At 37.3% G+C, this 26,686-nt stretch overlaps 2 long non-coding RNA genes across 3 annotated transcripts; one reads left to right on the top strand and one right to left on the bottom strand.

Moving 5' to 3' along the window:
• Positions 1-15,235: 15,235 nt before the first annotated feature.
• LOC124146641 lies at positions 15,236-21,994 on the bottom strand. Its single transcript, XR_006862712.2, has 2 exons — positions 18,449-21,994; positions 15,236-17,483 (listed from the first exon to the last, which is right to left on the bottom strand). It is a non-coding gene; the product is annotated as an uncharacterized LOC124146641 (long non-coding RNA).
• A 2,247-nt stretch (positions 21,995-24,241) lies between these two features.
• LOC125381014 lies at positions 24,242-25,479 on the top strand. Of its 2 annotated transcripts, none has more exons than XR_007221599.1 (2): positions 24,242-24,267; positions 24,441-25,479. It is a non-coding gene; the product is annotated as an uncharacterized LOC125381014 (long non-coding RNA). The 2 variants fall into 2 exon arrangements; XR_007221600.1 differs by having other exon boundaries at positions 24,243-24,267; positions 24,488-25,479.
• Positions 25,480-26,686: the final 1,207 nt, after the last annotated feature.

The raw sequence follows: 26,686 nt of genomic DNA, 5'->3' as shown, positions 1-26,686 counted from the left end.
TGGCACAGCGACATTCCATCAAACTCTGGCGTTGTCTCATTGTCGCGCCAATACTTTACAAACATTTTAAACAAAACGTCCCCTCGTGGTATTGTTGGGCTTTTAATTGTTTCTTTTTCCATTTCGAGCTGCTTGTTTTCAAAATTTTAACTAAACATGATGTGTGTAGTGAGCTATAATTTAATGTTAGAGTTCTAAAAATGTATATATACCAAAGTGAGCTATACCTCACGTAATGTTAATGACTAGAGTAAGTGGTTAATCAAGTGTGTGTTCAAACTATCTAGAAATTGTATATACCAAAGATGTGCAGTAAGTCAGTATCACTTTTATTTTTTATACTCCCAAGGGAGCAGTGAATGAAAAAAAGTAGCCCCACTACATTGTTTAAACACCTCTCAGTAGGGTGATTTAACGGGAATGAACCTGATGAGTGCAGCCCCTATTTCCCCATCTCTTACCTTGCAGATAATAATGTGGCAGAAACAAAAGAAAGGAAACTTGTGAGAAGACTAAACGAAACATTGAAATTGCGTCAATATTTGGAGATCGAAGCACATGTTATAAGAAGATTGATCGGTATGTTATCCACTCTTCCTCAAGCATTCACATTTGTTTTACATTGGCTACTTGTATTCATTCTGAAATTGTAACCCGTTAATGGGAGATAATTCAAACCTATCTGTGACATGCCTACACCGCCCTCGCAAAATGTTGTGTTTTTTTATAAACACTTATAACATTCTAAATATGAGTAATTCATTAGCCTCACCTTCACCATATCTGCGTCGGTAGCCTTGTCCATGTCCATTATTTGCCCCCTACACCCCTTATCAGAGTATAGACACAACTTCTTGGAGCTGACTGCTGTCATCCACCACCGGGAAGAATTGGGAGCCATGGTAATAAGAGGTTCAAAGATAATCAACTGGAAGCAAACGTGTGATATTTTTGTGGAAGTAGTGATGAAAAAATCAAAGGCAAATCGGATATATATCGGTATCTCAGCGCGACAGCGGTTGGTTAGTTAAATTAAAAGGCGGAGTCTGAGTGCCGTGATATTAGTACACATACTCACGCCCCTTTCCGTGTTTATCTTGGGATGTTGTAATATTTTGATTTAAGACCTGCGTAATAAAACATACATAAATAGTATATAGTCATAAAAATGAAATTATTTAATGACGATATACATGTACTCGTAGCTTCCTTTTCTGGATTGCACTCATGTGTGGCAATACTTTTTTGTAGCACGTTAGGGCTTGACATTAGATACAAGATACAAGACAGTGACAATATTCTATAAACTATGTAAACAGATACATAACAAGTAAGATAACAATACAAAGTACCAATACAAAATATTAAGTTATGACCTAGGAATATCTATAAGTATTTCAGATTTGTTTGAAGCTGTATACATGATAGCAGATTATTTCTATGTTACCTGGTTTATTGTTTTAAAGAAAGTAGACTAAGTATTTCTCTGATGTTTAAGCCTTCAAAATAATATGTTTTAAAGGAAAGAGAAGCTTAAAAGCAGAGACCACATAATATCTATTATCTATTATATGGTCTCTGTTAAAAGGAAGTGCGTTACCTCTGAATATTTCCTACAAGACATCAGATAGTATTCTTTCCCATTTTTATATGACTTATCAGCATCTGACATATGTTAAAACACACTATTTAGAACTCGACATGAAAGAAGCAGCAGTTTTGGTGGTTTTCAGGTGCAATGTACAACCACGTGCATCTCATCCTTTACAACATTCTTACAATTAAAACATACTACTTCTTGGCGTGCCACTGTGGCTTATTGCAGTGCAGGCCTGTTCATACGTGTAGTGAGGCTATACTCCACATGTTTATACTCCGCATGGAGGTGGTGAGGTGAAATTGGGTTTAACGTCGCGTCCAAGATTATTGCACTTATATAGCGACGTGCATGCACGTGTATGTGTGTGTGTGGCTGCTTGTACTAGTCCGGACTGATGCCGATTTATAGTGCTAGCTCACTGAGATACCATGCCGCAGTTTAACATGAATACCCCACTCAGACACAGTATACTGACTCCGAGCCGACCAGTCCTTGTTTTAGCCCCTTAATGCCGAGCGCTAGACAGGGTAACAACAAGTACAATCTTTTAACGTCTTTTTGTATGACGCGGCCCGGGATCGAACCCTGGACCTTCCGCTCTCCGGGCGGACGCTCTACCACAAGACCACGGAGGCGGTCATACTCCGCATGGAAACAGAGGCAGGGCTCTACTGCCACAGCGGGGAATATAACTTGAAATGTAAGGTTCAGCTCCAAATCCCTTGACGTTATATGAGTGGATCACGAAAATTCGCGAAAAGGGTGTGCATATCCTACTCTACCGGTCTCTAAAATTACTATATTATGGCCCAACGTGAATAAATGCCTAAAGTGAAAATATTTTTTTATATCATGTATTCATGTAAATGTATTTTTGACCTCTGAGGAAACTTCCCGTTGTTGCCTTGTACATGTCATACAGTTATTGGTGCACGTATTTCTTAACCACACATGAGAATGGTTAATTTCAGATTAGATATCATGGTACTTACACTGTAAAATGAGTTTAGAATGAAAATACATACAACACATGTTTCGGTTGAAATCCTAAGCGGAATACACATTTGGTTTAACCTTTAAACATGTTAACGATAAAATGCAAACCATTGTGTATTATCCTAATAATCTAAACATGTTTAAATGAAGTGCCTATCATTGGGCATAAAGTAAAATGTAAATATGATGTGGAATATATATTGAAATTAGATGTGCCAATCAGATTCACATGTACTTGCAAAACAATGGAAGTGTAACTGATTACTTCGAGTCTTCCCACATTTAGACTCGAAACACGTTTAGCATGTTAAACACAATCCTACAAATGTTGAAACCCTAACCATTTAGGATTTAGATCTAAACACATTTTTACTGTGATCATACAGAGTTGTAACTTTATATTTAATCGGAGCTGTTGAGAAAAAAAAAACACACAGAAGAAACTGGACTTGCTGGATACCCCCCCCCCCCCCCTCACCCCCACCCGCCACAAACACACGCCCTTCCACAGATCGGCCCCTTGAAAAATTAGCAGCAAGCTACTGCTAAACCGTGGGTCAGATTATGTGTTCTGATGACATCGTGTTTATTGACCAAATTCTACACGAGGAGGAAGACGAGCAAAACTGAGAGGAGGCAACGGACACCCATGGCGAATCATAGGGAGAAGAAAATATCATATGTTCGTGGGTATGTGCACTGTCAACTGATACGATCTTATCACACTGCATTTATTGAGAAACTGATAAAGGATGCCAGCTCTCTCGCCATAACACATGACGGTTATGCGCTAATACCCCCTCAGTGTCGGAAGATGTCATACCATGCGTCGTGACACTTTCCGCGGAGCCCGGGTTGATGGTCTTCACCTGAAAATAGTCAGCTGGAAGCAATTAACAATTTGTTGACTTGTCACTGTATATTATCTCAATGAAATGTATCACTTCACAAACATAGAGTGTGGTGAGAATACAATTCTTATCCAATCCGCCCTTAACTTTTCTCACGTGGTACGTCAGAATCAAGTTTACCTTTAATGTACTCGTTTTTAGTATGAAGAAAATAATATAACCTAATATAATAATTTAGATGACTATGAAAAGTCGGTCTTTTCATCTTAAGGTTTTTCGAAGAGAACATGAGTTTACGAGCACATGCACTCTTGGAAAAAATGCCCAAAATGTTTGGGTTAGTATAGCACAGGCAGCATATAAATAAAGCGGTTGTATTCTCATCTAAAAGCATTTGTTTTAAACGTGTCTACATCCGCATAATAAAGGGACACTGAGATAATATTCCAAGATATGAAAGGATTTGCTGAAATGAAATATCAATATTCCATTTTGCATTGATTTGTTCCAAATACAGTACGTTACGAGAAAGATGTGTACCAAACATACATGTTATTCATTCAACACTCTTTAAATGCAATTAATCGATCTCTTCACCTCATGTAAAGGTAGTTAAAAGCCATGCCATGTACATGTATCATGCCACAACACAACACAACGTTTTTATTGTTCAGTGTTGGACCAAATATATACTGTAAATTTGGGCCGAAGGCCTACTTTCTTATGAAATAAAATACATAATAACATTCGGTGCTGTTGAAAAAACAAAACAGAAAAACTAATTCGTTTGCTTGACATGCTGGATACCCAAATGTGGCCTCGGCCCCGGCGGTATGGAGAATGAACAGTCACAGCCATGGAGACGTTTGAAAGATAAAGGGCGGGTTGGTCACTGAATTTATTAACAACGCTTTTATCCTTATGTCAGATTTTGTGAGGTAATTCTTGTTTATCACGATAATATACGGGCTATGAAGATTTGGCAAGTCTCAATTGCCTCAGCTCCTGAAATGAAACATTGTTTAGGGCACTATTTGGATTCGTCTTCATTTGTTGCAGATGTATATTTATATATACAATAGCTTCATTTCTTGGACTAAATGTTAATATACGGGTTTCCATTTCATTGACAATACGAAGTGCACCAAAGAAAGAGAATTAACGCATGATAGATGCTTACACACCGCGTAACTTTGTTGTTAGCAATTATGGTCCTTGTAACTGGGTGCAGGAAAAAATGGCCCCATGCCCCAACCAATTTGGAGGCAATGGTCTAAACTGTAGAGAAAGTGGCCACAATTTGGAGAGAAAATGACCCCATATTGTCTAGGGCTATTTACACTATAACCCCTGATACCTCAAAGACGGAAGACGTGTTGAATCAACACCGCCTATCGACCACGCAGTCCATGATCAGTTAATTACTCGAACCTGAAAATGCGACAGCAATTGTTTGCTATATTGATATATTTTATTTCTCCAATCTCAATGGGGGTCTTTTTCAATTTGAATGTACTTGTTTGTTTCTAACAAAATTATATATTTTCAGAGGCTAAGCGTTGGCACTTTTCAGGATGAACAGACGTGTGTAGCTTGAACTAACCGTTATGCAATGTGATGCCTACCGGGCCACTTGGCCAATGAGCTATTGCGAGAACCTTTCAACAAATTCATGTCAGGGGCCACACTATCCCCCTTATTATATCGCATGAAGGATGACAAATCTAGACAGTGACCAGCAGGTGACGGGTTTACCCAGCAGGTCATTTTCATCTGACACTTTCAGCGAGGACCACATGCGTTTTAGCTGATCACTACACTATTATTTGAAGATGGAATACGAGTAAGTTAATTCAACTTTAGATTTTGTTATTATAAACATATTTTATTGCGGAAAATCAAATGGACTAGGCACAAGTGACACACTTACGAGGCCTTCTCAAACATACATTTCATTATATTGTAATATTTGAATAATAATAGTGCATTATAAATGTACAGTGCATAGGAATGATATACAAATAATAAGAAAATACAACAAAAACACACACATACACACACACACACACACACACACACACACACACACACAGATAGATAGATAGATTTGTATGCAATTGTATAAGATATTTAATATAATTCCACCATAGTTAAACTAATAGACATTTAAATCTAAGTGAATTCAAATCGAGGGCGGGATATATAAACTATAACTAAGCTGTGATAATTACGTGGAATGATATTGTTTTACATCAAAATCAAAGTTATAACGAATATCAAAACAAATAGATAAAAATAAAATATACATGTATAATATAACTAAGAATGTTTTGTAGATTTTCAACTACAATGATGAAATGTAACGAATTAAACTGTTTATCTGATCATAGTAAACACCATTTCCTAATGCTGGCAATGATAAACATCAATTTGATGAATATACACCGTATAATCGTACCTGCATCGCTGATCATACGGATGAAAAACATTCAAATCAAATATGAAAAATATTTTTTGCAGGTTCGAATATACCCAGGAGTTTGAGAACAACGAAAGTGTCGCGCTTGCCAAAGCCAGCTTTTGTAATGTTACAGGATACAGCTTCAAGAAAACAACAACTAAGAAGCACTTCAACAAAAACTGTGAGTAGAGAAGTATTTATTATGTGAGTATCAGTTAGTTTCGCGATTACAACACAGTTGGTCTCTGAATAATAATAATGTAAAGAAGGCATTTAGCGCTTTTACATGTTCTAGGCATATGTTCGTCTCATGTTCACAGGTATAATGAACATACGATCTTATAACTTTCGTTAAAATAATTCCTTTCTCATTGCCCATACAGATATCCCGACGGCCACAGATAAACCGCGGATTCTGCTGAATGGCAGGAATCAAAGTCTGAAGCCAAAAGATGATACCCTGTATATCATTGTATCATCGCAGACGTGGGATTGTAAATACGGAAAAGGGCGCAAAGAAAAGAATAAGGTAATAACCATATCTCTGTAAATCAATACTTTCGACTAATACAAACTACATAAAATGAATAATATATATATACACACACACACATTTAAAAGTATACAACATGATAACGCTCCATAGACAACAAAGGAATAAAATATATTTGAGAGTTAAAAGACGGAAATATTTCAATGAAGTCGCTTTGTTTGAATGTTATGCAACCGCTGTTGTGTTACATTAGGAGATGGGTGTAAAATTACTATTTGGATACAACGTATTATCACAATAGTATTACCTATACACATTTGCCTCATGTATAAACCTGTAATACAGAAAATAAATTTAAAAAATAAATAAAAAATAAAATATATATGTATCTAAAATATTCTAAACTAGAGTAAGTTCTGAAATGAATTTTAACAAACAGTACAAGTCGACCTGATTCAGCTGAAGCATGGATGTTTAAAGGGGTTAGCATTGTCGTGTATTTCACGAAAGAAAGGAAACAATCTTCTTTGTCGGTAGTTACGGGGGGGGGGGGACAAAACAATGGAGTCAGGTGAGGTGTTTAATTGTTGAACAGACGTAGGTGAAAATCTAATAAGTACTTTCTCGTTGCCTAAAACACATATTCTATAGACATAATAGTTTTGCTGTCAATTATATGACAAGGTATAAGGGACGTACAGTTATAGAAAAGTTTGTGCAAGTCATCATGACAGTCATGAGACAGGGAATATAGGTACTACTTGTTGAACTTAGTGTCACATTTTTAATGACGAAAAGATTATTTTAAACAAAATACCGTGAATACTAATTATTTTACCAGTATTGTTGGATATTTTCCCCTCAAGATACTTTAACGCCATACTCAACACATACGTTTTCGTTTAATCTGTAAGATCCGTAATCTTCACTTTCAGTAACTTGATAAGGGACGCTTTCTGTATGTATTTTAGCGTTTATTGAGGATACTGAAATTTGGGTGGTAACTTTAGAAATATTGGAGTCTATCGTTGTAATCAGACATACGTTCACAGCTTCTGTGTTCTGTAAGTACAATTAGTCACACAGCAACAACACATAACACAACACTTTATTTAATACCCGGCGTGATATAGGAACCCATACCTGCAACCTCTTGATTTGTAGTCCGGCACGCTACCACATGTGGTACGGAGATCAAATGTCAACTTTTATGTTAGCTTATCTCTTTATCTCACCATTGTCTTAGCTTGATTTATTTGAACATTATTTTGTTTATATTGGACCAAGTTCGTTGTAAATTCTGATGGTATATGTGTTATGTAAGTGCCTGTGAATCTAATTGGCACATCGGATTTCAATACATATCATACATATTTTCCATATTTGACTTATTGCCAAATGATATGTACTTTATTTAAACAAGTTTAGATTATTAGGATAAACACAATTATGTGGACATTTACGTAAACAAGTTTACATTATAAACATACTTAAATAAGAAACATGCTTACATTTTGGAGATGCTGTGTTCAGGTGGTGTTTAGGCTGTGAGACGATAGCGGGTTCTGTGTGTTTAGACCCCAGACTAAATGTTATTCCGTTCAGGATTTAAACACGATCCTAAACATGTTTAGATCTAAATATGGCTTGAATGTATTTACGTCCTAAACACAAATTTGTAGTGTATAACGGATGGTTATGTTTCTGTTACAATATATTATTCCAGGAAGAACCACCAGCTGAACACCAGTATGCCAGGAAAAGAACCAGGGAGCGACTGTTCACGACACCAAAACTGGACTGTGGCGCAAAACTGCATGTCAGAGAGATGCTGTGTTTTCCATATGCAAAGGTGACACTGCAAATCCACATGTAGGATTGTAAAGAATAACAAAGTCGGTTCATGAATATTTCAGGTGCATACATTTGTCAACTTGGTCCTAAAAAAATATATGCATCCGAACCTTGAAACGATTGGGTAGCATTTCATTGCGGTATCTCGTCACACAATCGTATGGACAGTTATAGGCATATGTTATTAATTAGAAAATGATAAAATCATGAGCGACTTATGATATGACAGAATCGTCTATATGTTATATATATATTTGGAGAAAATTACAACAGGGGATTCGGATGAAATGAAAGCAGTTGGTGTTTTTTGTACTGTACACTTTCCAGCTGATACAGTAAACAGCACTATGCTTATCATAACATTAAATAAAAACTATAAAATAATCTCAATTAATTTTAGAAAATTCTACTAAATGCAGAGTCAATTGTACGATTCGAACTATATCATAAGCATATGCATAAGAATCACTATCAAATAGACTAAATCATGAAATGAGGTGTTCGCGAATGAGCGCAACGCCCTACCTGTGGCATCGTCACAAACATATGCAAAGGCAAGTCAATTGTTCACATGGAAAATCACGGGAACAAATGGCACAAGTCAAAATCGTGAATCGTATTAGACTATCACTTCCAACATATATCATCATTTTTTAATGTCTTTATTATATACAGGCCGAAAAAGGTGACAGACGGAAAAGACGGAAATACGCAGCTGATTTACATAAAGCATTGGGCGAGGGAAGACTGACCGAACATCAGTTTGAACGGCGCTTTATTGTTTCATTTCCGAGACCTGAAGACCATTTAGAACACCCCACTGGCGAGGTATAGTAAAATGTCATTTTATGTTATTCACCCATAATTAGAAACTCAGGCATCACTGACAGGATACGAACGTTAAGTATCGAAAAGTGACTGTATCGTTGTTAGGCAATGTCTTTTTCTAATCTAAAAATACTATTACGCATATTTATGTTTTGTTTGGATAATAATGTTTGTCCTGAGGTTTGGCGGCACATGTTTTTTATCCAATAACAAAATCAGATATTGATCCACGTGATCCGTTAGATTAACGTAGAATTTCTTTATTATCAATACCTTGAAAAATTTACGCTGATATTTTAACTACACGCTTTTCTAAATGGCTAGAATCAAATCATTTATTAGCAGAGGAGCAAAACGGCTTTCGGTGTAAGAGAAGTACAACGGATCATATTTATACCATATATTCTATTATCAAAAACAGGAAATCCGTGAATCGCCCAACCTGTGTGTGTTATATCGATGCAATGAAAGCTTCCAATCGAGTGAATCGCGATTATGTTTGGTACAAGCTATTCAAATTGGGAGTAAACTGGAAGTTCTTTTGGGCGGTTAAATCATTATATGAAATTAATCGCTCGCAGGTATTTGTAAAATGGTAAAATGACAGACAGTTTCGCTGTACTTAGTGGTGTAAAACAGGGCTGCGTTTTGTCACCTACACTATTTTCGGTTTTCATTAATGACTACTTTGGATACTCGTATTTGTAAACACTGTAATACAAATAGTATTGAAGACGAGAAACACTTTTTGATAAATTGAAATCTCTACTTGGACCTAAGAACTTATGTTTGGAACCGTGCCTCAGCTTTGAATCAAAATTTCAGATCTTGGTCACCTACAGACCAAATGAAATATCTGATGCAGAGCGAGGATTTGTCAACCCATGTAGTCGCACTGATTAACAATATGTTTAAGCGTAGACCCTAAAATAAATAATGTTCACTTTTGCTTTTTGTGTAGCTCGGACTCCCTGCATTTACTCTCATCCTTTAACACAGGGTATTTGTATTATTTTAGCACTGTAAGTGGTTTTATTATTATTGACCGTTTAGCGGTAACTGGTGTCTAATATGCCCTAGCTGGCCGGGCCTCGTATAACATTGTGATCTGTTGATGATGTGTTTATGGTGGTTTTAAAATGCATACACGCTAGACACCTGAATATAATATTTTTCTCTCGTAACAGTACATGTCAATCTCCTCATGTTAATCCCTCTCAAGTATTATAATTGTTGTTACGTTCATTAGTCTGTCTTGCTTGACAACGGTATAAGAATCTATACCGGAACGTCGTTATTACAGTATTATAAAGAGGTTGTTATCCATAGAACATTTTTGTCTACTTTTTCACCCGTCAACTTCTACGAAATGCCTATCAAACATGAAATATTTCTGTTGCGATGAGCGATCGATGTACATTTAAGTTTGTTAATGTCCTTAAAAGTAACTTACATTTATTGCAATGATTAATTTATATCAACGTTCAGCAGTCCGCAGTATTTATGTAGGTATGGGCCTGAAAACTATGGGCGGTTCCAGGTAGTGTGGGCCTCCCCCTACAACTCTTCATTCTTGGAGGTGAGGTTTTGATCGACGTTTATTATAGAAAATAATAATTTGCAGGAGAGCGGTGGCACAAACAGGGTTGACAACATTGTGATTAACAAAATACATGAAGTCGTGGAAACTGGTGAAAGGCGGCCCAGAGAAGTTGGAGCGAGGGTAGAGGAATTCATGAAGGAGTTTATGCCATCAGAACCAAATTCAACGAATCGGCAGTTCAGTCCAACCAAGAAGGATTTATACAACCACATTCACACAGCTGTACGAAACAACAGGTGATGTCGTTAACTGCTGCGTATACATATGAGTAAATAACACGGCACAGGTTTCTAGACTGGTATATGATAAGTTGACTGACGATTTACCCAATGTGTTTTCAATTCAAAGAGAATTGTTTTCAAATATTTGATTTTAACAGTATATTTGAGACAGTTGTAGAAAATGACCAACAGGAGTACCATTTGTTCATCTCACTGTAGTGTTTTATAATTAAACCCAATTTTTCCAATTCTACGATATAAATGATCGCATAAACTCTACTCTACTAAATGGATGACGATTCAACAAACATGCACGTTTTTATTTCAAATTCGCTCAACAAATGTTTCTATTTAAAATCATACTGAATTTCAGAAATTCCGAAGAGGAACAAGGAGTCATCTCAGACTTACTGGAAAAACTGAAAAGAGATGAGACAGACTCACGTTTAGACAGCTGCTGGTTTCGACCAAGAAAGTAAGGAAATACTAGTATTCGTTTGAAAATAATGAATACAATGTAAGGTAAAAAAACTTAATTCATAAGCAGTTAATATATACCCCTAAGCCCAGAAAACATAATTGTGAAGCTATTGTGTCTATTCGCTTCTACTCCATAATAATCTATAAAATTGGTGCTGCAAAAAAGCCTTTGGATGTGACAAGTTGGCGCTGAACCCGTTTGTATACACACAAATGAGTGTGCTGTTCTGCATTTTAAACAAATAAGAATTAAAACTGTGTATATTACATAGAACTTGTGATGTCAGCGATAAACAATATTCACCACACACTCGTGTAGTCATTCATATGGTGCAATTGTGGTGAGGCGAGGTGATTATTGCACTTATATAGCGACGTGCATGCACGTGTGTGTGGCAGCTTGTACTCGTCTGGACTGATGCTGATTTATAGTGCTAGCTCACTAGGAATTTTGAGCAAAAGAATTGTGTTTAGTGATAAAACTGTCAGCATCTTATCAGCAGTCACGAGCTCATGGTCATCAGACATGCCGATGTCCACTCCCCATGGCACAAGCCTCTTACTATAAACAAACAGCCGCAAGGTGCTGATTAGCCCTGCTCCACGTCTGTTGTGAATGATACATCCATGGATGTGTAGTCATTTTATCTTTATAACAGTGCAGACAAGCTAACAGTACACCGATCTTTCATTGAGACAACGTGTTCTTTTTAAGAATTATTCTCCATGAATGGAATAAGCGTTATGAGTGAGTGAGTGAGTGAGTTTGGTTTAACGCCTCTTTTAACAGTATTCCAGTTATATCGAGGCTTGTCAGCTTAATGTGGGAGGAAATCGCGAAGTGATGCAGGTCTCAGACGTTTACCACTTCGGTGAAACCCTCAAGCACGGGTATGGTGCTGACGAACCTAGAAACATAATCGGACAACCGGGATTCGAACCCACAATCATAGGTTTCTGGCGTGTCCAAGGGATGTAACTCTGCACAGCGAACTGCGACGCCTTAGCGACTGGGCCATTCGTACCCCCCAATAATCGTTATGTTAAAACTGAAGACATTCAAAACATTTTAAGTGATGTTACATGTGACCCATATATGCTAACGTGGATAGATGCACCTTTCACTTGAATATATTTAAAAAGATTTAACAGTACACATCTTGATTCATACATTCGTTTTTACTTGTAATGCCAAGCATCTAGATTCACTTTCAGCAAATTCATCTTGATAATGAGCTATTGAGAATAATATCATCTTCCTGCTACTATAACCCGGACCAATTATTTCATATACTGACTGACTTGCAATGAAAAACGACCTGATTCACCTCTGGCTACAATGCAAGGAGTACTTCTACACAAATGAAGAATTTTAGTACATTTTTAGAACTATTATAGTGCTGCAAGCATATATCTTTCTTAACTGTGTTTGGTACAGCGAAGTTTGTTTGTATATCTAAATATTTGTTGTTTCAACCTGTAAAATCTAGACCAGAAAATCAAGTGACTGACATCATGAGCATTGATTCACTCAATTGGGATACAATGACATGCATCAATGTTCCAATGTGCCTTAATAAAACCAATACCATGCAGCCTTTGTTAAATTGATATTTGTAAAGATATTTGTGTATAAAGATATCTTGCCATTTCAGCGACACCTCAGGTGACACCTTCTTACTTGTCATGTCAACACACTGGCAAAGGACTATGCTTGAAAAGTTTGGCAGTGCTGTTTTACTGGATGCGACATACAACACTAACAAGTACAACCTACCTCTGTATCAACTGGCAGTACGGACAGATTCAGTGTATGTTCCAGTAGGTTTCATCATAACAGAAGACCAGACCACTGATAGTCTACAGGAGGGCATGGAGAAGTTTGCTTCCTTACATAAGGAGTGGAAGCCAGAAATATTTATAATTGATGATGACCAGAGGGAAAAAAATGTCATCCAAAAGATTTTTCCAGGTACATGTAGTTATTGTGTCAAATTGTCCACCTACATCATCACTCATGCATGCACACGCACACACTACCTATTTGAAATTTTGAAGCTTTTACATTTCTTTAATCGTGGCTTTTACTGGTAGCACTGACACTATTTCTTATACCAGATTTCAACCACTTATGAAATACTAGCAAATGCTTATTGTTAAAGAATGTATTCACTTATGTAAGTTATTGTGATAAAGTACATGTTGTTGTTGCAGCATTTACAAATGGAACAAAGATGACAAAGTAGACAAAATTTATAGATAAGAACTTCTTAGTTATGCTTTAATAGCTTTACAATAAAAAAGTTGTTATTCATTAAATTTGGTCTAATTTGTCATCTGTCAACTTCTCAGATATGCCTTTCAAACAAAAGAGGATCAAATTTCATGATAGAGAAATAAATTTAGAAAGTACACACGATGAAGATTTCTGTTTGCAGAAAGCAGTTTTTACATCTGCCATTTCCATGTAAAGCAAGCCTGGAAAAGATGGCTGCAAAGGATACCATCAAGGACAGATCGGGAAGCAATATTGTCAGAGTATGTTCCTGTGCTACTTTCTGTGTAATGAGTCAACAGAACTTTAGAAGTATTAACAATAGTTTGAAAACACACTATCATAACAATACAACATATACCCTGAATGTTTCATTACTACTGAGATGAATTTATGTTACAAACATAAAAAACAAGCATATTTTTTTATTTAAATGTTTTTATTTTCACAAACATATGAAAAAATAATGGTAAACAAGCGAATTGCTTTTGTTAATACTGCTCCATGACGCATAATACAAGAAGCAATTATGATATCACATAAGGTTCAATGTAATAAATTAATTATACCTGCCAAGCTAGACGTGTACATATGATAAATATATGTACAGTTGATTCATTTACTAGTACTTCATTGAAAATCTGTCAGTTTTTAATATGATGTTTTAAATAGAATATAACATTTGGGTTTAATATTCCTTACTCAAATTCAAATTATTATATAGCACTGTTTGGGAAAATACATTTCATTTGGAAGATTAAAGTCATTTGTACACATGAAAAAGAAACGTAAAGAATCTTCGGTATGATATCAACAGAAATTAATTTCAGTATCCAAAATATGTCTATTATACTTATATATGTTAAGATCGCTGCAGCCAAGACTGAGGCGACTATAAATAATTTCACAAAATGTCCATAATTTAAATCACAGTGTATCCCATTATCTCCTCTGTGTTGCAAGTTCTTTAATGTTATAAATTACATTATATTATGATATTTAGAACTTCTTAAACAGTATATATTATTTGTCTTTAGGTACAAATTCCTGTTTCCTTTCAAACATATTGAAATTACTTACTTTCTAAAATGTTTGCAAATTTACTTATATGAATATTCAATTGAGAATTTCAGTATGTTTTCATGCCTGTTATTCAGTTTGTCCGACATTATGTCCTGCCTGGATCAGTCAGGCTATGGGACTAAAGTACAGGAACTGAGAACTCAGTGGGGGCACTACATGAATTTCATCAACTATATGGACCACTTCTGGCTGTGCTCACCTAAGGTATATGTAAGGTGAATGCACTATAAGAAACGTGGGTAAAATGATACAAAGTGTATGCAATTTGTTATGTGAAGAAAGTCCCACAACTTGTTGGCCACTGAATTTCCATGAAGTGAAATGCATATATGATCCAATTTTAATCCAGAATACTCCTGGTCTTTATTTTCATGATGCATATTTGATGCATCATATTTAAATCAGTTCCTAGAAAACATCTGAGAGACTGTGCCAGGATTCTTAATTTTGTTCTGATAATCAAATGTTACAGTCAACAGAAAGGCTGCAATGTTATTATTTGTTTTATTAACATCTTGTACAATAAAAGTTGAATTCTTTTGTACACAAATAGATAAAATAAATATAAACTGTGAATGTGTGTGATATTTAACGCTAATATTACAATTCCAGCCATGGGCTATGGCCTTCAGACCTTTCAACCAGCATGTGGGACTGACAACTACTAATGGAGTGGAGAGGCTCCATTCTCTGTTTAAGAATGAGCAGAAACATACTGCAGACATGAGCATAACAGGGCTGATTCAACTTTTAATGAAACACCACAAGAGCAGACAACAGAGGTAATCTAGATCTACTACTTAAGTTAATTTGATAACAGATAACAGTAGGTTTTAGATATCAGGTTTGTTCCCAGTATGCCTACATCCCAGTATGCCTACACTATTTGTTCGTTGTGGATTGATATATGCTGATGTAAGCATATTACTAACACTCTACAAGAAAGACCTACAGAAATTACTTGCTGGATTCGCTGTAACGTTTAGAAACTGAAGATAATTGTGGCCAAGTGTTAATACTTATTTTTTGAGGCAAAAAGAAATATTATGAATGTTTAGAAAATGTAAATGCATACAAGGATCTCGGTATCATAATTAATACAAAAATATTCCCATATGGATGAGAGTTATGCGGTTACGAATAGCCTATTATAGTGGAAAATCTGAATTTATCATTTATTTATCATTAAACCATTCACTCCAATGTATATAAGATATGGAGTTTACAGTAAATAGGAGGAAAACGTCTGGGTATCACAAGAAAATTGTCACATTTTGTTTATAACAGAAGTCTTTGTAGAATAACTTTACTTTACCAATATACATTAGAAGTGGCTAATGTTGATACAGTATAGCTAGTAACCTCAAAATTTGGATGTTATCTACATCAGTTGATTGGATTAAATTGGTAACCAGACCACACCTTGAAGATCATGTTATTCAAAAAAGGAATTCTGATAGGGCAATTTCTGGTAAGGCAAGATTTCATAAAGTCATAGATGATAACACTACACTGGAAACATATTTACATACTTAAACAAAACATGTGTACATGATATACACATAATTGCTATTGTTTAGAACATCTTGTCTTTGTTTACAAATCGATTGTGGGAGATGGAGTAATACACCTTTATTTGATCCGAAATGCACTTCTTGTATTAGCCAGGACATTGTTGATGGATCTAATTTTACATTAAAAACCAGCTAAATATTGTAAAAACAGTAATGGATGAATCAACATATTTTTTATGAGTCACACTATATTAATATTTGTTCTTTATCAATGTCTAACCATGGGATAGTCCATTTTAAGTAAGGTATTTCACACTCATCGATGCATATTACATCCTCATAGAAGTGCAAATTTGTTTTGATAAGAGTGCAAGCATATTGGGATATAGGCAAAATGACAACAACAAAGAACAACCCATATATTGTTACCTGAGGTAAGGCAGTGTGGATGGATGTGTATAAACTAAATATATTCAACAAAACATAAGCATGGGCTACATGCACTTAAACTTAGATTATTAATAAATACAAAAACAAAATTACTGCATGCACAAATGACACAATTAAGTTAAATCTAAAAACAGGTTAACTGCTAATTATCACATACACAGTCTTGAGAAATATTCTACAAATAAACAATTTCATTTCAGTTACTATGAAAAGAATGACAGAATGAAGATGACATTGAAGAGTTCTGTACCAGGGTTCTTGAATGGGAGAGGGTTGACATGCTTTGACCACTGCAGAAAGCGATTAAATGAGGTGACACAGATTCAGTCTATACATAAAGGCGAATCTGCTTACCAAGTGAACAATTACAATGTTGTTTTAAATAGGGAAAACAAAGATCTTTGTTCTTGCCAAGACTTTAGAAGATATTTCTTTCCATGTAAGCATATTCTGGCAACATTATATCACAATACACTACCTTGGGATGCCCTTCCCAAGCAATACAGAGACATCCAAATGTTCCATGTCAGCAAAGACTGTAGGAAATCTCTGCCAACAGGTATAAATGTCAAATTTCCAAAAGTCTCTTCAGAAGATTCTCCATCAGCTGTTGACATGACTGGTGCAGAGCAAAGTGACACAACATTGAAGGCGCCTGCAAATGACACTGGCAATGCCCAAAGGAAACAAACGAGTGTGAGGTTGTTGTTGGAGTTGAGGGATCTACTGATGAGGTGCAGCAGCCAGGAAACAGTAACAGAGGCCAACCAGTCCCTAGAAAAGATAAAGCTAACTGTTCAAAATAGAAACTGTTTTAGGAAAAGGAGGAAACACAGGCAGATGCCAACAGCAGCTAAAAATTTCTTTACGTCAAAAGTACAGAAAAAGTATTTGCTCAACAAGAAGAAACGCATGATGCGTAAGTTTTGTATTAAATCTATTGACTCAATGATTAATACAATATCAATAAATTAACACAAAAAAAACTTTCATCAGGTGCATGAACAAGTGAAATTTCTAAATGTGCATTCAGGATTATAAGGAGGATATACATTTTGCAACACAAATGATTGATTTTTTAAAGAAGAAATAAAGTGAACAAATAACCATGTGTAATTGATCACAATTTCACTTGCAGAGAGGGCAAAATCGCTTTCAAATATTACCAGAAAAACAGAAAATAAGGTAACTATTGAAAAGGAAAAGCAGAACTAAAAAAAAGAGAAACATACATTTAGTCATATGTGCAATCATCTGTTTAAGCAATGCATGTTTCATACTGAATGGATGTTTTAACATTACATGTACTTTCAAATAATACTATAAATATGACGTGTGTGTGTGTGCACGTGCATGTGTTTTGAGAAAAAACGTTCACACATCTTGAACTTAGGCGCAAGAACTGATATCTTCTTTTTATACACATGCTGGACTACATTCTGTGGCATTAAAATTAAAGTTTGCAATGAATAATGACAATCAAACAGGTGTGAATACTTAAATAAAATTGACCACTTCCAGGAGCATGGAGAGTCAGAAGATGACCTACCTGATATGGCAAGTTTTATGGTGAGTATAAAGAGAGAAGACAAAATATACTAAAAGTTTCTTCAAACAGTCTTGTATTATTAGTAGAATCCATGCACTGTGTACATTTTAGGTACATATTATCGAAACATTTACTTACATCTCTTTTTAATACTGACAAGTATCTATCAAGTCATAAATCTCTGTAATACCATGAAAGTAAAGATGAAACCTTCATTCTCTGATCCTAGGCAACTTCAACAGCAACATTTGAGGAAGGGAAGAAACTGACTGTAATAGACCTGCTGACAGAATCAGAGCAGAACACATCCACAGAGGTATGTTATGTGCACATATTTGGAATGTCTATAAAATTCTTTATAGAAGAAATTCTGTCACTGAAAATGTATTAATTGGAACCAAATGAAGAGTTTTGTTTGGGACTTTGTGAGGAAAAGTAGCATACTGAAAATTCCTGTTATGTTACCAATTGCAGGAGCAGGATGATGTTTCTGATGACTTGCCAGAGTTAAAATTTGTGGGGAGAAAGAGGAAAGAAACAGTTGTAAAGCAAACAACAGATGACCACACAACCAAAAACGTATGTGCCGTATCTGTACCATAATACCCTGCTTGTTTGTACAGTTGCTCTCATTAAGTTTCAATATTAACTTATTGTAAACATACTATTCCTGTATTACAGAATCAAGGGGAGGGGACACTTCAGATCAACAGGAGACAGAGTGAACCAGTAAGTCAATGAGCTACGAATACAACAGAATATGTACCGGTAGATGTAATCAAATGTTGGACTGACTTTTGATGTTTTGAATACACACTTTGAATCCAGCTAGCTATATCATGGTGTCCTGTACACAACTTAATGTTGACCTCACAACCCAGTGATTGATTTGAGAAAAATGCACAGTAACTGAACGTGACCACCGAATTCATTACGTTGCCATGGACGACCACATATGAATGTGGGCAACATTGAGTAGGTGGGAAATAACCCCCTAGTCCTCAGCAAGCCTGTCCCCAAAACCAAGTCTACTCTTCCACCAACGAGTTTGAAGTTTTAACATTACAGAAGTGACAGCTATCGTTCACTTGCGTTTCAGCTGCCGATACCTTTGGATTATGGGTCTGTATGGAGGTTTCACTCAAACACTAATGCTGTGATGGCTGTAGTAGATGGACATAAACTGACGGGAAGAAGCTTTGGAGCACTGAAACCAGGGCATGAAGTTACAGATGAGGTACGTTCATAATAACCAATTATTTTCAAATCTGATGAGGCACTAATTATTTGGCATATGATACATCTATTGATATCTTTTTTGTTTTGGTAATTCTGATGTTCATGTCACTGATACCAAGTTGCAGCTTCCCCGAAATTATTATGCTTAGTCTGTCATGACCCTTAAGACATGGCTTTCTTGGAAGAATATTAGTTTGGGCTTTACTGACAGGAAAAGCAATTACATCATTTCCATGATAACATAGCTGAACCAGTGTTCAATGCAACATTAACCATTCAATTACATCAAAATATCAGAAAGCATGAAAGCAAAAATTGTTGTTTCTTGTTTCAATGCTGCACTCAGTTTATAACAGTGGTCCGTAAATAATCACATCTGGAACAGACAATCCAGTAATAAATTATGTGAATGCAACACATGTATTATAGTTTGAATGCATTGCTTTCTAATTTTAAAGGTACTCAATGCATACTGCGGGGCTAAATGTCGAGATCGAGATGATGTATACCTGATGGATTGCCTTGTTGCCACACACGTTATTCTTAATCATGGACAACCACCATTATTCAGGAATGTAAGGAATACAATCATTGTCAAAAGTTTGTAATGGTTCTTAAATCAGAGCAAGTATGAGCATCACAATTCATGACAAATCCTTTCCTCTAACAACAGTGAAACATTCTACTCCCTCCAAGGGACATGTGAAGCAAGATTTAATGTAGAAGTCTTATGTACATGTGACATATACGCCTGTTATATCTGTACATCTAACATTATCTACACCTGCGGGGGATTACAGTTGACTTGCTATTTAAAGAGTGTATAACTGACTTAGCAAAACTGACTTCAGAAAGAACACATCTTCCTGCTCATTCATCAATACATTGAATATATATATAAGTAAAAAAGATGGTCATAGCAAAGAATAATGTTTAAAAGACTGAATTTATTTCTTGAACAGGTGGATCTGCTTCTGAAAGAAATGATCCTTGCTCCATATGTCACAGGAAAGCACTGGCACATGTTTGTGGTGTTCCCACAAAGAAATGAGATTTTATACTTAAATCCTTTGGGTGAAGACACGTCTTATAAAAGTAAAGAAGCAATTTTGTCAGCTTGGAGGAGAATACTCCAAGTGAGAAGTGAAAAGGGCCTCCTCGACAAGGAAATATTAAAGAAACGATGGAAGCTAATAACAGCAAATCACCAATTGCAACAAGATTCCACAAGCTGTGGAATATTTGTGATGAAGGTAGGACACATACTTGACAGCTAATTACTGCTAAATGACCTTAGTAACAGATATTAACTTTTTTCAAGCTGTTCAATATAGAGAAATGGCAATGCATAATTTTTGTTAGTAATATTCAAACTGATAAACGCTAGTTTACCCTTACTGATAACTTGAAATTTCAGTTTGTTGACTTCCTTCTTGATGGGAAGAAAATGTCCACCCAATTTGACACAGATGAATTCAGGACACACATAGCATCATATTTGCTGCAAAACTCTGGTAAGTACAGACTCCTGAAACTAATCATGAGCAAACAGAAACATACCACTCTTTATAACCCAAAGGGTTAGAAATAACAGAATTCATAAAATTTGCATGTGCACAAGGGCAAATATTACTTCCCATGCACCAGAATATGGTTTACATCATTCGGACATCATTGTTTACTTCCTTACGAAATAAGGTTAGAATGACATTACACTACAACTGACGGAAATGATGGAATACACATTAAATATCAGTATGATACACATGCTCATATAATACTCTCTATAAATGTTAACTGGTTGATAAGCATTATCACTTAAGAATACAGAGTGAGTTAATGACACCACTGACATGGAGTTACACCATTGAAAAAATTAAGAAAAGTAATTAAATGCAATGAATATTTCTAAAGAAATTGGAACATGAGAATGTACTGTTTCAGATTTACCAGCAATGGCTGACATCTGTAGAGGCTGCTCAATGCATACACAAGTGGATACCACTGGCAAATGTGTCAAGACAACACAAGGAACCAAACAGAGGGAACAAGATTGGGTAAGAATTCTTGACCAGTTACAACACAAAGTACTCAGGAAATTAGGGCTGGGACGGGTAACTCGGGTACTCGGGTCGGCTGGGTACTGAGTAGGACCCGGGTACCCACGGGACTACCCGGACCCGAGTTTAGTCACATAACTATATATATATATCGTTTAATGGCAAAACTTATCTAGAACTCTATGGTTACACTATAAGTGACAAATAGTCACATTTCTTTCTGACTATATATGTAAACATACCTTCTGGCTTTATATGTTTGCATAAAGATAAAACTTCAGTCAACTTCAGTGTATGCATGACCAGATCAGTTTATACGTGTATCTAAATGCATGGTGACAGGTGTACGGTCAAATGTTTCCCAATCGGACATTTTGTACCAATCTCTTGAGGCCTACAGCGGGCGGCCGGGTAGGGTCGGATAATAGGGGCGGGGGGGGGGGTACCCGGGTAGTAAATTTGGACTCGTCCCAGCCCTACAGGAAATAATAATTAAATGAATCACATAAGTGAACATGTTTTAGCAAGCTTATAAAGTAGCACAACGAAATATAAGCATGAATAATGATATGTTTGACTGTGAGGAAAAAACCCAACTAAAATGAAATAACAAACAATAGAAATAACAATTTTGTATTGCACATGTTGCAGGTGCAGTGTGAGAGCTGCAGGTATTGGTATCACCTTGAATGCTCTGGCAGCAATGCATCATTTAGAACACTGCAAAAGGAAACCTTTGTGTGCAAAGTGTGCCAGGTAGATGAAGACTATGTGGGCAATAGATCACCAACTTCAAGTGTAGTTCTGAGAAAAGGCACACAACCAAACAAATCATCAATGAATAATCCTCACAGATATCAAACTAGGTTTGGTGGGCACACAGAGAACAACTTCCAGTTGATCGCTTTAAATGGTCGCATAAAGAAATGCCAAGGATGCAAAACTAAATTCATTCATACACCGAGGGCACCATTTGACATGGTAGTGAGGCATCTGGAATTAAGACACTTTTTCAGCCATAGGGCAAATAAGCAACAGGCATTTTGGACAAATTGTCATTACCACTGCAGGGCTCAGTGCATTCTGACAAATAATCAACATTTCACACTTAGTAGGCTAGTAATTGATCCAACCCTAATATTAACAGATGACCATATACAACATTTGGAACAAAATGGCATAGACATTATGCAAGTTATAAATTCAAAAGTACCATATTTCTAAACAAACATATTTAACAAAGTCAAGAAAAGAAGCTGAAATGAACCATAACTCTCCACAACACTCAACCTAGAACAGATGCCAGAAAGTCAGGATAACATGACAACCAAGACCTTCACAGCAGCCCTCAACTAAGTCAGGATAACATGACAACCAAGACCCTCACAGCAGCCCTCAACCCAGTCAGGATAACATGACAACTAAAACACTCACAGCAGCCCTCAACCCAGAACAGATGCCAGAAAGTCAGGATAACATGACAACCAAGACCCTCACAGCAGCCCTCAACTCAGAACAGATGCCAGAAAGTCAGGATAACATGACAACCAAGACCCTCACAGCAGCCCTAAACCTAGAACAGATGCCAGAAAGTCAGGATAACATGACAATCAAGACCCTAACAGAAGCCCTCAACCCAGTCAGGATAACATGACAACCGAGAACCTCACAGAAGCCCTCTACCCAGAACAGATGCCAGAAAGTCAGGATAACATGACAATCAAGACCCTCAAATCAGCCCTAACCCCAGTCAGGATAACATGACAACCAAGACCCTCACAGAAGCCCTAAATCTAGAACAGATGCCAGAAAGTCAGGATACCATGACAATCAAGACCCTCACAGCAGCCCTCAACCCAGTCAGGATAACATGACAACCAAGATCCTCAGAGAAGCCCTAAACCTAGAACAAATGCCAGAAAGTCAGGATAACATGACAACCAAGACCCTCACAGCAGCCCTCAACCCAGTCAGGATAACATGACACCAAAACCCTCACAGAAGCCTTCAACCCAGTACAGATGCCAGAAAGTCAGGATAACATGACAATCAAGACCCTCACAGAAGCCCTCAACCCAGTCAGTATAACATGACAACCGAGACCCTCACAGCAGCCCTAAACCTAGAACAGCTGCCACAAAGTCAGGATAACATGACAACCAAGACCCTCACAGAAGCCCTCAACCCAGTCAGGATAACATGACAATCAAGACCCTCACAGAAGCCCTCAACCCAGTCAGGATAACATGACAACCAAGACCCTCACAGAAGCCCTCAACCCAGAACAGATGCCAAAAAGTCAGGATAACATGACATCCAAGACCCTCACAAGCCCTCAACCCAGAACAGATGCCAGAAATTCAGGATAACATGACATCCAAGACCCTCACAGAAGCCCTAAACCTAGAACAGATGCCAGAGAGTCAGGATGACATGACAACCAAGACCCTCACAGCAGCCCTAAACCTAGAACAGATGCCAGAAAGTCAGGATAACATGACAACCAAGACCCTCACAGAAGCTCTCAACTAAGTCAGGATAACATGACAATCAATACCCTCACAGCAGCCCTCGGCCCAGTCAGGTTAACATGACAACCAAAACCCTCACAGCAGCCCTCAACCCTGAACAGATGCCAGAAAGTCAGGATAATATGACAACCAAGACCCTCACAGCAGCCCTCAGCCCAGAACAGATGCCAGAAAGTCAGGTTAACATGACAACCAAGACCCTCACAGCAGCCCTCAACCCTGAACAGATGCCAGAAAGTCAGGATAATATGACAACCAAGACCCTCACAGCAGCCCTCAGCCCAGAACAGATGCCAGAAAGTCAGGATAACATGACAACCAAGACCTTCACAGCAGCCCTCAACCCAGTCAGGATAACATGACAACCAAGACCCTCACAGCACCCCTCAACCCAGTCAGGATAACATGACAATCAAGACCCTTACAGAAGCCCTCAACCCAGTCAGGATAACATGACAACCAAGACCCTCACAGAAGCCCTCAACTAAGTCAGGATAACATGACAACCAAGACCCTCACAGAAGCCCTAAATCTAGAACAGATGCCAGAAAGTCAGGATAACATGACAACCAAGACCCTCACAGAAGCCCTTAACCCAGTCAGGATAACATGACAACCAAGACCCTCACAGAAGCCCTCAACTAAGTCAGGATAACATGACAACCAAGACCCTCACAGAAGCCCTAAATCTAGAACAGATGCCAGAAAGTCAGGATAACATGACAATCAAGACCCTCACAGCAGCCCTAAACCTAGAACAGATGCCACAAGTCAGGATAACATGACAATCAAAACCCTCACAGAAGCCCTAAACCTAGAACAGATGCCACAAGTCAGGATAACATGACAATCAAAACCCTCACAGAAGCCCTAAACCCAGTCAGGATAACATGACAATCAAGACCCTCACAGAAGCCCTCAAACCAGTCAGGATAACATGACAACCGAGACCCTCACAGCAGCCCTAAACCTAGAACAGATGCCACAAGTCAGGATAACATGACAATCAAGACCCTCACAGAAGCCCTAACCTAGAACAGATGCCACAAGTCAGGATAACATGACAACCAAGACCCTCACAGCAGCCCTAAACCTAGAACAGATGCCACAAGTCAGGATAACATGACAATCAAAACCCTCACAGAAGCCCTAAACCTAGAACAGATGCCACAAGTCAGGATAACATGACAATCAAAACCCTCACAGCAGCCCTAAACCTAGAACAGATGCCACAAGTCAGGATAACATGACAATCAAAACCCTCACAGAAGCCCTAAATCTAGAACAGATGCCACAAGTCAGGATAACATGACAATCAAAACCCTCACAGAAGCCCTCTACCCAGTCAGGATAACATGACAACCGAGACCCTCACAGCAGCCCTAAACCCAGTCAGGATAACATGACAATCAAGACCCTCACAGAAGCCCTCTACCCACAACAGATGCCAGAAAGTCAGGATAACATGACAACCAAGACCCTCACAGAAGCCCTCTACCCACAACAGATGCCAGAAAGTCAGGATAACATGACAACCAAGACCCTCACAGAAGCCCTCAACCCAGTCAGGATAACATGACAACCAAGACCCTCACAGAAGCCCTCTACCCACAACAGATGCCAGAAAGTCAGGATAACATGACAACCGAGACCCTCACAGCAGCCCTAAACCTAGAACAGATGCCAGAAAGTCAGGATAACATGACAACCAAGACCCTCACAGCAGCCCTCAACTAAGTCAGGATAACATGACAACCAATACCCTCACAGAAGCCTTCTACCCACAACAGATGCCAGAAAGTCAGGATAACATGACAGTGAAGAAAATTTCACACTAATACTTTTGGGGTATATGTTGCTGTTGTAATCAATATGGCACATTAATGATCTATAGAAGAAACAGTAAGACTTGACTAAGGTATTGTTTTTTTTTAAACTGTTTTTTTTTGGGCCAGATACCCTGGGCCTCCACGCGGCCTGGCCTGGAAACTATCCCATTCATCTGTGAAATGCTGACACCATTACAGGTGAATGGGATAGGCTAACACAGGGTGATTCAGTTCCCTTACAATAATATACTAACAGAAATATTGTAAAGGGAATTCATAACAATATTCAGAGAAATGTTTACTTCTGTGTTTAAGAAAAAGAAATATAAATATGCATATGCAACATTTCCAAAACAGTTAAAGCATAACCATACCATATTTCATATATCAGGAATTCCCTTGCGTCTTTCTATCAGTATAGTTATTACTTATAACATTGAAAGTAAATTTTAATTCTATTGCTTCATGCAACAGTTCATTTTAATAAGATGGAGTGACTGAGAGCAATGTTTCACTATATTACAAAACACATTTAACAGCCACATTATCACCAAGTACCAAATGAGCGAGATAAAGTGAAATGAGTTGGGTTTAATGCCACTTTGAACAGTATTCCAGTTATATCACGGCATGAAACCCATGAACACAAGAATGATGCTGACAAACTAAGGAACATAATCAGAGAGAACACCAGGATCCCAACCCAACAATCATAGTTTTTTTGGCATGTACGTCGGCAACTGTACACACTGGTGAGATTGGGGGAAAG

Source organism: Haliotis rufescens, unplaced genomic scaffold (genome assembly GCF_023055435.1).
Source record: "Haliotis rufescens isolate VD_foot unplaced genomic scaffold, xgHalRufe1.0.p SCAF_16, whole genome shotgun sequence".
Lineage (NCBI taxonomy): Eukaryota > Metazoa > Mollusca > Gastropoda > Lepetellida > Haliotidae > Haliotis > Haliotis rufescens.
Note: the sequence above shows the minus strand (reverse complement) of the source record. Positions and strands in the feature narration are given on the sequence as shown.